This window comes from Rattus norvegicus, chromosome 2 (genome assembly GCF_036323735.1).
Source record: "Rattus norvegicus strain BN/NHsdMcwi chromosome 2, GRCr8, whole genome shotgun sequence".
NCBI classification, from domain to species: Eukaryota; Metazoa; Chordata; class Mammalia; order Rodentia; family Muridae; genus Rattus; species Rattus norvegicus.
Window position 1 is genome coordinate 212,166,466 of NC_086020.1, and position 10,119 is coordinate 212,176,584.

Genomic DNA, 10,119 nt, shown 5'->3' on the forward strand with positions numbered 1-10,119 from the left:
CACAAAGCCTACTCCAAAGCCCTGGGTTCTGCCCCCAGTGCACGGTAGAATAACAGTGCCAGCACTCGGGAGGTAGAGCAGGAGGGTTAGGAGTTGGACACCATCTTTGCTTATATAGTAAGTTGCGAGCCAGCCTGGGATACGTGAGACCATGAGCAGGCGACATTTAGTAGTACGTTCCTCTTCTATTGAGTGTTTTGTTTTGTTTTTATAGAGACCTTCCTTCCTCCCTCCCTTCTTCCCTTCCGTCTTTCTCCAATGCGTATGAATGTTTTGTCTGCATGCACGTCTGTGCACCAGGTGCATACAGAGTCAGGAGAGGCCGACACCCAGGGTTTCGAGCCCCAGGAACTGAGTTACGGGTAGTCGTGTACCACTGTGGGGTGCTGGGAACCTAACCCAGGTCCTTTGCAAGAGGAGCTCCTAACTGCTGAGCCATCTTCCCCACCCCTGGATACAGACATTTCTTATGTGTCCACCATCAGCAGCAGACTTTGGACAGATGTGACTGGTTTGTTAAATACTGACAGGACATAATACTCAGGAGCCACTTCTGCCCCGACACCTACTGTTAGTGCTTTGAGGCAATGATACCCTCCTTTTCTAAACTTGGTTGCTAAGCAGGCCTTGGTGGACTTCATTAAGGTAGTTTTTCTCTTCCCAAGGGTTTCAAAGATAAACCCCCTCCATTTGGATGGTGTACCTTTAGCACAAGTGAAATGTCACAGAAGTGCCAGGAATGGGCTGAGAACAACAGCGAAATCTCCTTGAAAAATCACTTTCCCGGGCAAGAAAATAATTGTCACAGATGTCAAGGCAGTGTGAGTTCTTCAGTGAGGAAGGAATAAGTGACTGGTGCGGGCTCAGAGGGGGAAGCATTCTAATTCTTGCCTACCCAATGGCTTACATGCTTTCTAGTCCATGGTTTTTAAAGATTTATTTATTTTATGTATGTGAGGGCTCTATCTGCATGTACCCTGCAGGCCAGAAGAGGGCATCAGATCCCACTACAGATGGTTGTGAGCCACCATGTGGTTGCTGGGAATTGAACTCAGGAACTCAGGAAGAACAGCCAGTGCTCTTAACCGCTGAGCCATCTCTCCAGTCCTCTAGTCTATGTTTTTAAGTATTCATGCGATTATTTTTCTAATCCATGTCTGTCTCTGTGTGTGTCTGTCTCTGTATGTCTGTATGTGTGCCTGTTCACATGTATGAGCGGGAATAGGAGCATGCCAAGTCACACGCTCAAAGGGCAGAGGGACGGTCTTGAGTCCTGGTCCTCTCCTCCACCTTTTGAGACTGGGTCTCTTGTTGTCTGCCACTGCAAATGCCAGGTTAGCTGGATCATAGACATCTGAGGATTCTCCCATCTGCCTCTCTTACTCCTCAGTGTATGGGCACCATGGTTACAGACGCAGAGGTTCCATCACGCCCAGCTTAACACAGGTGCTGGGGGTCTGAACTCAGGTCTGCAGGCCTTTGCGGCAAACACTTTTCCACATACCATCTCGTTTGTTTGAGATGTGGCGGGGCTGGGGAGGGGGGTAACCTCACTGTATAGCTCAGGCTAGCCTTAAACTCATAGAGATCCGTCTGTCTCTGCCTGCCCAGTGCTGGGTAAGATTAAAGGTCTGTGCCGTCACACCCTGCCATCCCCAGCCCCCACGCAATCTGTACTGCTCTTTGTGAGTGTAGGGTTTGAAGTGGGTTTCGTTGGTTTTGTTTTGCTTAGTGTCCTATGCCGGGCATTGAACTCCAGCCTTTTTCCATGCCAGACAAGTGCTCTACTGATAGGGCTTAGGAGAGAATCTCCAGATGGGATACAGACTTTGTTTCACATTAAGAACATTTGTCAGGGCTGGAGAGATGGCTCATCAATTAAGAGCACTGGCTGTTCTTCCAGAGGACCTGAGTTCAATTCCCAGCACACACATGGCAGCTCACAACTGTCTGCAACTCCAGTTTCAGTTGAATCTGATATCCTCGCACAGACATACATACAGGCAAAGCACCTAAGAACATAAAATAAAATAAAAATAAATAATTTAAGGAAAAAACCCCACTCAGTCAGACTCAGGTGTTGGGATTTTCAGGAGGGGTAGGCAGTGGTGTCTTGCTGAAGGAAGTAGGTGTGGGCGTTGAGCGTACACGGCCTCACTGGATCCCAGTTCTCTCTGCTCTTCTTCCTGCTTGTGCTTGGGAGGTGACCTCTCAGCTTCCGGTTCCTGCCGCCATGTCTGCAGCGTGCTGCCCCGTCTCCAGTGCTTCCCTGAAACACCGTGGACTATTTTCTCTCTGGAACCGGAAACCAGAGTAAACTGTTCTGTCCATATGTGCTTTTGGTCGTGGTGTTTTATCACAGCAACAGAAAAGTAAGTAACGCGCCAGCTTACCCACCAAACATCGAGCTTTGCCTCGCCTGCCTCACACACACTCAGGACAAAACACCTGGAGTAGCCAGTCGGGCAAACCCATCTCCACGAACCTATTCTGTAATACAGAGTAGTTCATGACCCTCCTACCATGTTCCGCTGAAAGCCAACAGCACGTCTCCATTTCATCTGCGAAGCAGCCATAATCACACAGCTCTGTCTTCCGTCTCAGGCTGTCTGTGAAGATGGTGTAATCTGATATAAATGTGTATGTGCACCTATGTATGCCTATGTGTGAAACATCACATAGATTATTTGTATCCAGCGTTATTATCATCCCAGTATAGACCCTAGAGACGGTCAGTTACAAAACAGAAACAATTCTCCCCATCCCCTTAAATCCCATACTTTCTGGAATACCTTCAACTCCAATTTCCTGGCAGCCTCCCGCTTCTTGCTTCTGCTCTGTCCAAGTGCCGTTCTTCTCCCTTCACAACCAGATGTGGGCTTATCCATGCCCACTGCCAGGTCTCTGAGGCAGACCATTTTTTTTTTTTTCAGATGGCACCAGAGGCCCTGGCCTAACTTTCTGGCAGATCAAACTCATGTTTGGCTTGTGCCCGCCTTATGACCACACTGTCTGGGCTTGACTGAGGAAGATCTTGAGCTTCAGAAAGGTGAGAGAAATCCAGGCAGGCAGGCCTCAGACACATTCAATTACTTATGGCTTTACATTTTAGAGATGTTTTAAAAATGTATCTTTTGTCTTAAAATTTTATTTATTTATTTTTTATTTTTTACTTATTCACTTTACATCCTGCTGGTCACACCCTCCCACAATCCTCCCATCCCCCTCCCCTTCTCCTCTGAGCAGGTTGGGGCCCCCTAGATATCCCACTACCCTGGCACTTCAAGTCTCTTTGAAGCTAGGCACTTCCTCTCCCACTGAGGCCAGACAAGGCAGCCCAGCTAGAAGAACATATCCCATGTACAGGCAACAGCTTTTGGAATAGCTGCTGTTCCAGTTGTTCGGGACCCACATGAAGACCAAGCTGCCCATCTGCTACGTATGTGCTGGGAGGCCTAGGTCCACCCTGTGTATGTTCTTTGGCTGGTGGTTCAGATTCTGAAAGCCCCAAGGATCCAGGTTAGTTGACTCTGTTGTTCTTCTTGTGAAATTCCTAAACCCCTCAGGACACGCAATCCTTCCTGCTATTCGTCCATACGAGTCCCCAAGCTCCATCCACTGTTTGGCTGTGGGTATCTTTTCCATCTGAGTCAGCTGCTGGAGCCTCTTAGAGGACAGCACTTCTGTCTGTATGGTTCTGTCTGTATGAAGGTGGAGGAGAGGTTGGGGGAGAATGGAGGTACCCCTGGGAGAACAGACTGCTGGGGGTGGGGGCGGGGTGGGGTGGGTGACCTTAAACAAGAGAAACACAGAAGCAGCCTAGGCCTGCAGGCTCTAGTTCCCCTGCTGTGATAAGTAGGGGCAGCTCAGAGAGTTAGAGGTTAGAAGCTGCTTGCTTCTTTAACAAAGTTGTTTGGAAAATGATTTAATTTAGATTTGGTTTAATTGCTTTAAAGATAGACTAATACTCTATTTAGTCTTACAGGGTACCCATATTCTTTGTACATGGGCTTCTCCACAAGGATTGTGGGTTAAAAGTCCTAGTTAGACAAGCTGCCAGCTTCTTACTGACAGGTACTAATGGAACTGTGATTAAGTTGGTTTTTATAGTTAGGAGAGGAGAGTACAGAGTTTGTCTGAATCACGTGGGGATTTTCACCCTTGGTTCTGAACTAAGATAGGGAAAATTAGTCACTGACTCCAAGTAGAGCTGGTGATATTTACAAGTTAATGAGGTTATTAAAAATGGAAGTCTGTATACCAGGCAGGGTGAATACAGACATATATTATAGAGTTAATAATAAATAAAAATCTGAGGCTCTGGGTAGAGAGCTTGACAGATCAATGTATTTTGGGCTAAAGTCTTGGCTAAATAAGTTGCTTACTTCTTATTGGTATTGGAATTGATAGAAGGTGTTTAATTTGTTTTATGAATTACCCCGCTAAAGGCCATATGGCTCGACAACACCAGCTATCAAGGGTTTATGGTTATCTTTGATATTTACCACAATGGGAAGCTCAGGTTATCTTAACATGGGCTCCATGGGAATTTTGGGTTAATTTCCTGTTATGACAGATTAGAAAAGCCTAAACAGTTTACACTACTGTTCGGCTGACTTCTTTTTTTTTTTAAATTGTTTTCATTTTCATAATGGGTGTCTTGTTATATTATTCCTCTGGGAGAGAGTGCAAGATAGAAACTTTTCTGGTTATAGACTAAAGAGCACGATATTTTGGGAGAAAGGTTTTGTCTTTCTGTTTTTAAAAAGGGTGATTAGGCTCTGGACACCTTCCAGAGTTATATGGATCAGATTTGATAAAGGGAGATAGCCCGAAAAACTAGATTCAAGAGAATCAAACAAAAAGATATCTTGATGATGCTAAAACTTTGGCCTTGAGTATTATACATTGCAGAATGTACCTGCTTGGATTCCTGATCTCAAGGACTTTCAGCTGGGTCCAGTCAGCACAGACACATCAGGTACAACATTTGTTCCATTTTCCCTACCTCCTACCCCCCAGAATATCTCAACACCCACCTACAGTTTGAAGAAGTTATTAAAGAGTCATCGCCCTGACTCCCTGAACTGAATCAGGGGGGCTGAAGGTGGTTATTCTAAGGTTGTTTTTATGAGGAATTTAGAAATGGTCATAATTTAATGGGGAGGAATTAGCTAGATTGATTTGTACAGCCATAATTTCATTTAGTAACTAAGCTAAATTCATTTCTTTCATTTCTTTTTTTTTTTTTTTTTTGGTTCTTTTTTTCGGAGCTGGGGACCGAACCCAGGGCCTTGCGGTTCCTAGGCAAGCGCTCTACCACTGAGCTAAATCCCCAACCCCTCATTTCTTTACTTTAGAACAGAACTTATTTGTTACAAAATTTTAAAAGTACAAGGTTTGGACCCAATTCTTCTATTGATGCCATTACAAAATTCTGAGTTAATTAAACATAGGAATTACGGGCCAAATAGCAAATTCATAGCTCCTGGTTCACCATTAGAGTGTTTTAAAAATATTCTCGTCAGAAACAGCTGAGAATAGTTAATGGACAAAAGTCCAGATTACCTTATATAGATACATAGTTTTCAAAAACGTCAGATATCCACAAAATATAACTTAAAACGATTTATCTTTTATCTGCTCCTAACTGTTCCCCTTTGGTGGACGTAAAGAATTGAGCATCTCTACCTCCAGGTGAGGAAAATCTTTGTGGGTAGGCAGCCACTGGGCAGAAACTGCCTATTTCACCTATAGACTAATACTGTCCAAAAAAGGACACATTATGCAGAATAGTCGACTGATAATCTTTGCCTAGCCAAAATTATCAGCCCTTCAAGATCTCTGCATTTCAAGGGTCTGTCAGTTGATCCTGGACCAGAAGGCTGAAGCCTTGCGCTCCCAGTGGCTAACTGGAGAACTGTGTTAGTGGAGATTTGTCTCTACAACCTCTCCGTTCTGGAAGCCGTGTTAGGCTTTCTATGTTTATAAATATTTGATCATTCTCAGATTTCTGATGGGGTTGAAGACTGATTATAGTCTCATAGCATATGAGGCTGTTTAACTGTCCCCGCCAGCGGGGACCCAGTTATTCAGGGTCCCGAAGAGGCTTTCTACCTGTGGGCCAAAATGGGGGTGAAGAGAAGAAGGAGACCAAGCAAAAGTTCTGTTGTCAAGGTCTCGTTTATTGGGATGAACATTGCAGCTTTTAAGGCTTTCAGGTAGGGGGAGTGACCTTTGTGAAATATGAAGGAGGGGGAGATGAGGGTATAGGCAGTGATAGCTGGAGGCAAAGAAGTCAGGCGATGAGGTCAGGTGGTGGAGACACTGGGTGTTGACTGAGGAGATAACTGGTATCTGCTGAGGGAAGGTATCTGCTGAAGGGAGCTGAGGCATCCCTTGAATGTTATACTCCTGTGCCGTAAATTCATGGGAGAGGCTTTATCCAACAATCTTAAGATTTATGGCAGTCATCTTCGGGGTGAGTCTCTGTGGCCAAACAGCCCAGAGTCACTTTGAACCATGCAGTCAAAAAGCGGCTAGGCCCAAATCCAATATGGCTCCGTGCATTTAACTTTGATAATACATATTTAACTGGATAGTTATCAGATAGTATATGAGCTAGCCAGGATATAACGTAGGTTTGAAGCCTTTCTTAAGCTGGAATAGATAACTAAATGCCCTGTTTAATTGATGAAATGTTGGACTGGGTGTTAGGGATATTTTATGCTTTAAAATTACAAAATGATAATAGTTGTGCTCAGCTGACATCCGAGAGAAAAGGTTTTTAATTAGACAGAAAGGGTGAAGTGTAGGTTGATGTCATTATGCAGGTGAGGGCAGGCACAAGTTCGATCAAGGCCAAGACTGGACAGTAAAAGAATAAGGTGGGGACAAAGTTTTTGTAGGGAGGGAGATAAGGAGAAGGAGAAAAAAAAATCAAGACAGAGTAGGAAGATCCAGGTGGACTGGATCTATTTTGTCTTGTCTAGGTGGGTGGTTTAAATCTTTATTTAATTGGCAGTGAATTTGTTGTATGGATGTATTTAGGATTGGGAATTTAACACATAAATCTAATTGCTAAATTACAAGTTTCTGGAACTTTGATTTGCCGGGCTAAAGAGGACAGTGTGTGAAAGAAACGGCTGAGAGGCAGTTGGAATGTGGTGTGTGTGTGTGTGTGTGTGCGCACCAGGCGTGGTAACTACAGTCTAGGGGACCAAGCAGAGAAGGCGGCTAAAAGGGAGATGTTGCAGTATAATTAAAAAGGCGCGGGGCTGGGGATTTAGCTCAGTGGTAGAGCGCTTACCTAGGAAGCACAAGGCCCTGGGTTCGGTCCCCAGCTCCGAAAAAAAGAACCAAAAAAAAAAAAAAAAAAAAAAAAGGCGCACAACCTGGTTCCCTAGAGTTCCCACTCCTCGCAGATCCGTGCACTTTAGCTGTTTCTCTGTCAGCAGCTTTCACACACTGTCCCCTTGGAGGGTTATTACCAGGCCTGAGACTCATTGCATTCTGCGGGCCACACTAGCCCCAAGCATTCTACAGCCTAGCACTGCTTCCTGTCACAGACTCTGCTCATACTCCCAACAATCCAGTGAAAACATGACTAAACAAACTGTAACCCAACAACCAGATTTATGTTAAATACTCAGTGTACAATACATCCACACAATTAACTTGGAACCAATTGATAAGGATATAGACCGCTCACCTAGATAAGATAAATTTGCCTATAGACATCCATCCCTTAAGAAATATTCATGGGTTGGGGATTTAGCTCAGTGGTAGAGCGCTTGCCTAGCAAGCGCAAGGCCCTGGGTTCGGTCCCCAGCTCTGAAAAAAAAATTAAAAAAAATGTAAAAGAAATATTCATAACAACCTGTATCTATGCAGAGATACATGGCAAAGACCCTTTATGTCAGCCTGCATGTTGCGTCTCCCTTTCAGCTCCTCCCTCTCCTTCTAAAACCTCTGTTCCCGCCTCCCTTTCTTCTCACCCAATGACAGGCCTTGTTTTATCTTGTACCTGCCTTCAGTTGCATAATGACATCAACCTACAGGAGACTGCCGGGAGAGGCCGGGAAAGGGTGGCTTGCAGACCCCATGGTAGAGTAGTAGCAGGAGGGAGCAGATCTGACTCCAGGGAACTGACAGAAAAATGTTCCTTTATTTAATTTTTACTGCAACACAGGAGAGCAAGTGACAAGTAGAAATATGTCCTGAATGTGGGCAGCATCACCCACTGAGCTGGGGCCCGGATGGGATAAATGTTGGGGAGGAAGCCAGCCAGTATATGTGAGCTCAGCTCTGAGCCAGTGTGTTAACTGTTGCTGCTGTCGTCCTGGGCATCCGACTCCAGCTTCTTCATCCCTTCAATGTAGACTGACTCGGACAACTCTCCTTCAGCCTGGGCTTGAGACCGCATCATTGTGCCCCCTGGTTCTGAGAAGCCTGCAGGGGGCCACTGCTGGACAATTCAGTTTCCTATTGTGCAAGTCACTTGAATAAAGCCAATAGTCTACTGGATCTGTTATGAGAGACGGCCCCAAGGCACGGACATATTCTCAGCCTGAATCCACAAAGCCCAGGATAGCAGAAATGTCAAAGCCAGTACCATGGTCAAACGTTTGCAAGAGACTCCAACAGAGCTGCTGGTGACGTGTCCCTTGAAAGAAAGCAGTAAGGGATTGTGTTGTTCACGGTGTCATTCTGGGCCCTCAGAACCCCGGATGCCCCTGGGTTCGGTCCCCAGCTCCGGAAAAAAAAGAACCCCGGATGCACAGTTGGCCCCTCCTGGTTCAGCCCCCAGACATGACAATTAGTTGTGGGTTTTTTTTTTTCTGATTTTATTAATTTTATTTGTGTGTATGAGTGCTCTGCCTACGTGTGTAAGTGTGTAGCATATGTATACCTGGTGGTGGAAGAGGCAGGACACAGTATAGGATCCCCTAGGGCTGGAATTATAGACAATTGTGAGTCCCATCTGAGAGCTGGGAGCCGAACCCCAGCTTTGGATAATATTAACCACTAAGCCATCTCTGCAGGCCCTCGCTGTGAGATTTGGGGGTTTTGTTTGTTGTTTGTTTTGAGACAAAGTCTTACTGGGTAGCTCTGATTGTCCAGGAATATGTAGACCAAGCTGGCCTTGAACTCACAGAGATCCTTCTGCCTCTGCCTCTGCCTCTGCCTCCCAAGTGCTGGGACTAAAGGTGTGCGCCACAATGCCCGGCCTCTAGATGTGAGATTTTGAACACATTTCCATAACACTAACTGGGTCTAAATATTCTCATCTATAAAATGAGGGAAAGGAAGAAGGACTTGTTCTGTGGTTTATTATCAAACTTTAATGATTTAAACAGTATACTGGCCTGCCTTTGGATCCTTTTCCCCTGCTGGGCTGCCTCCTCTGGCCTCAATGGGAGAGATGTGTTTGGTCCTGATGAAACTTGATGTAGCAGGGCAAGTTGGCACCAGCGGCTGTGGGGGAGAATCCTCTTCTCTGAGGGGAAGTGGGGGATGGGACGAGGGAGTGGGAGGGTAGGACTAGGAGGAAAGGAGGGAGAGGGACTGTGATCAGGATGTAAATTGAATAAATAAATGAATTAATGAAAATAAATAAATAAAAATATAAACAGTATCCGGGCGTATGATAAAGAGTCCATAAATATTACTTACAATATAAGTTTTAAAAGACCAGATATCACTTTATGAGGGAAGGATACAAAAACTTCAAATGGTGGCTGAAAGTGTAGCTGAGTCGTGGAATGCTTGCCTTCTGTGTACAGATACCAAATAAAAGGAAAACCCTTCCCGTTTACAACTGCCATTCTCGGGATTATCTCTACTGATGGTATGCATGCAGAAAGAAATTAGCAAAAAGGACCTAAACTCTCCCACAGGACAGGCCTGCTTGCCAGGTTGCCTCTCTGCTGGTGCCTGGGAACTTGAATTTTGTTAGGGTTCCTCCTGCCCTTGGTGATAAGAGGCTGTCTGTGCCTAAACTATGCAAACAATATGCTTTATGCTGAACACCTGCTTTCCTCCTGGGAGTCTCAAATTGGCACCTGTGTCAAGCAAGCAGAGGCTGCCTGTGTGACTGCCCCCTCAATAAAAACTTGG

General features: G+C 45.3%; 1 long non-coding RNA gene across 6 annotated transcripts; it reads left to right on the plus strand.

The window, feature by feature from the left end:
• The first annotated feature begins 1,313 nt into the window (after nucleotides 1-1,313).
• Nucleotides 1,314-9,637, plus strand: LOC103691685 (uncharacterized). Of its 6 annotated transcripts, none has more exons than XR_010063936.1 (5): nucleotides 1,315-2,372; nucleotides 2,934-3,049; nucleotides 3,367-3,519; nucleotides 4,915-4,981; nucleotides 8,382-9,637. It is a non-coding gene; the product is annotated as an uncharacterized LOC103691685 (long non-coding RNA). The 6 variants fall into 6 exon arrangements; XR_010063937.1 differs by lacking the exon at nucleotides 8,382-9,637 and adding an exon at nucleotides 8,008-8,180; XR_010063935.1 differs by having other exon boundaries at nucleotides 1,316-2,372; nucleotides 8,192-9,637.
• The last annotated feature ends 482 nt before the right edge of the window (nucleotides 9,638-10,119 follow it).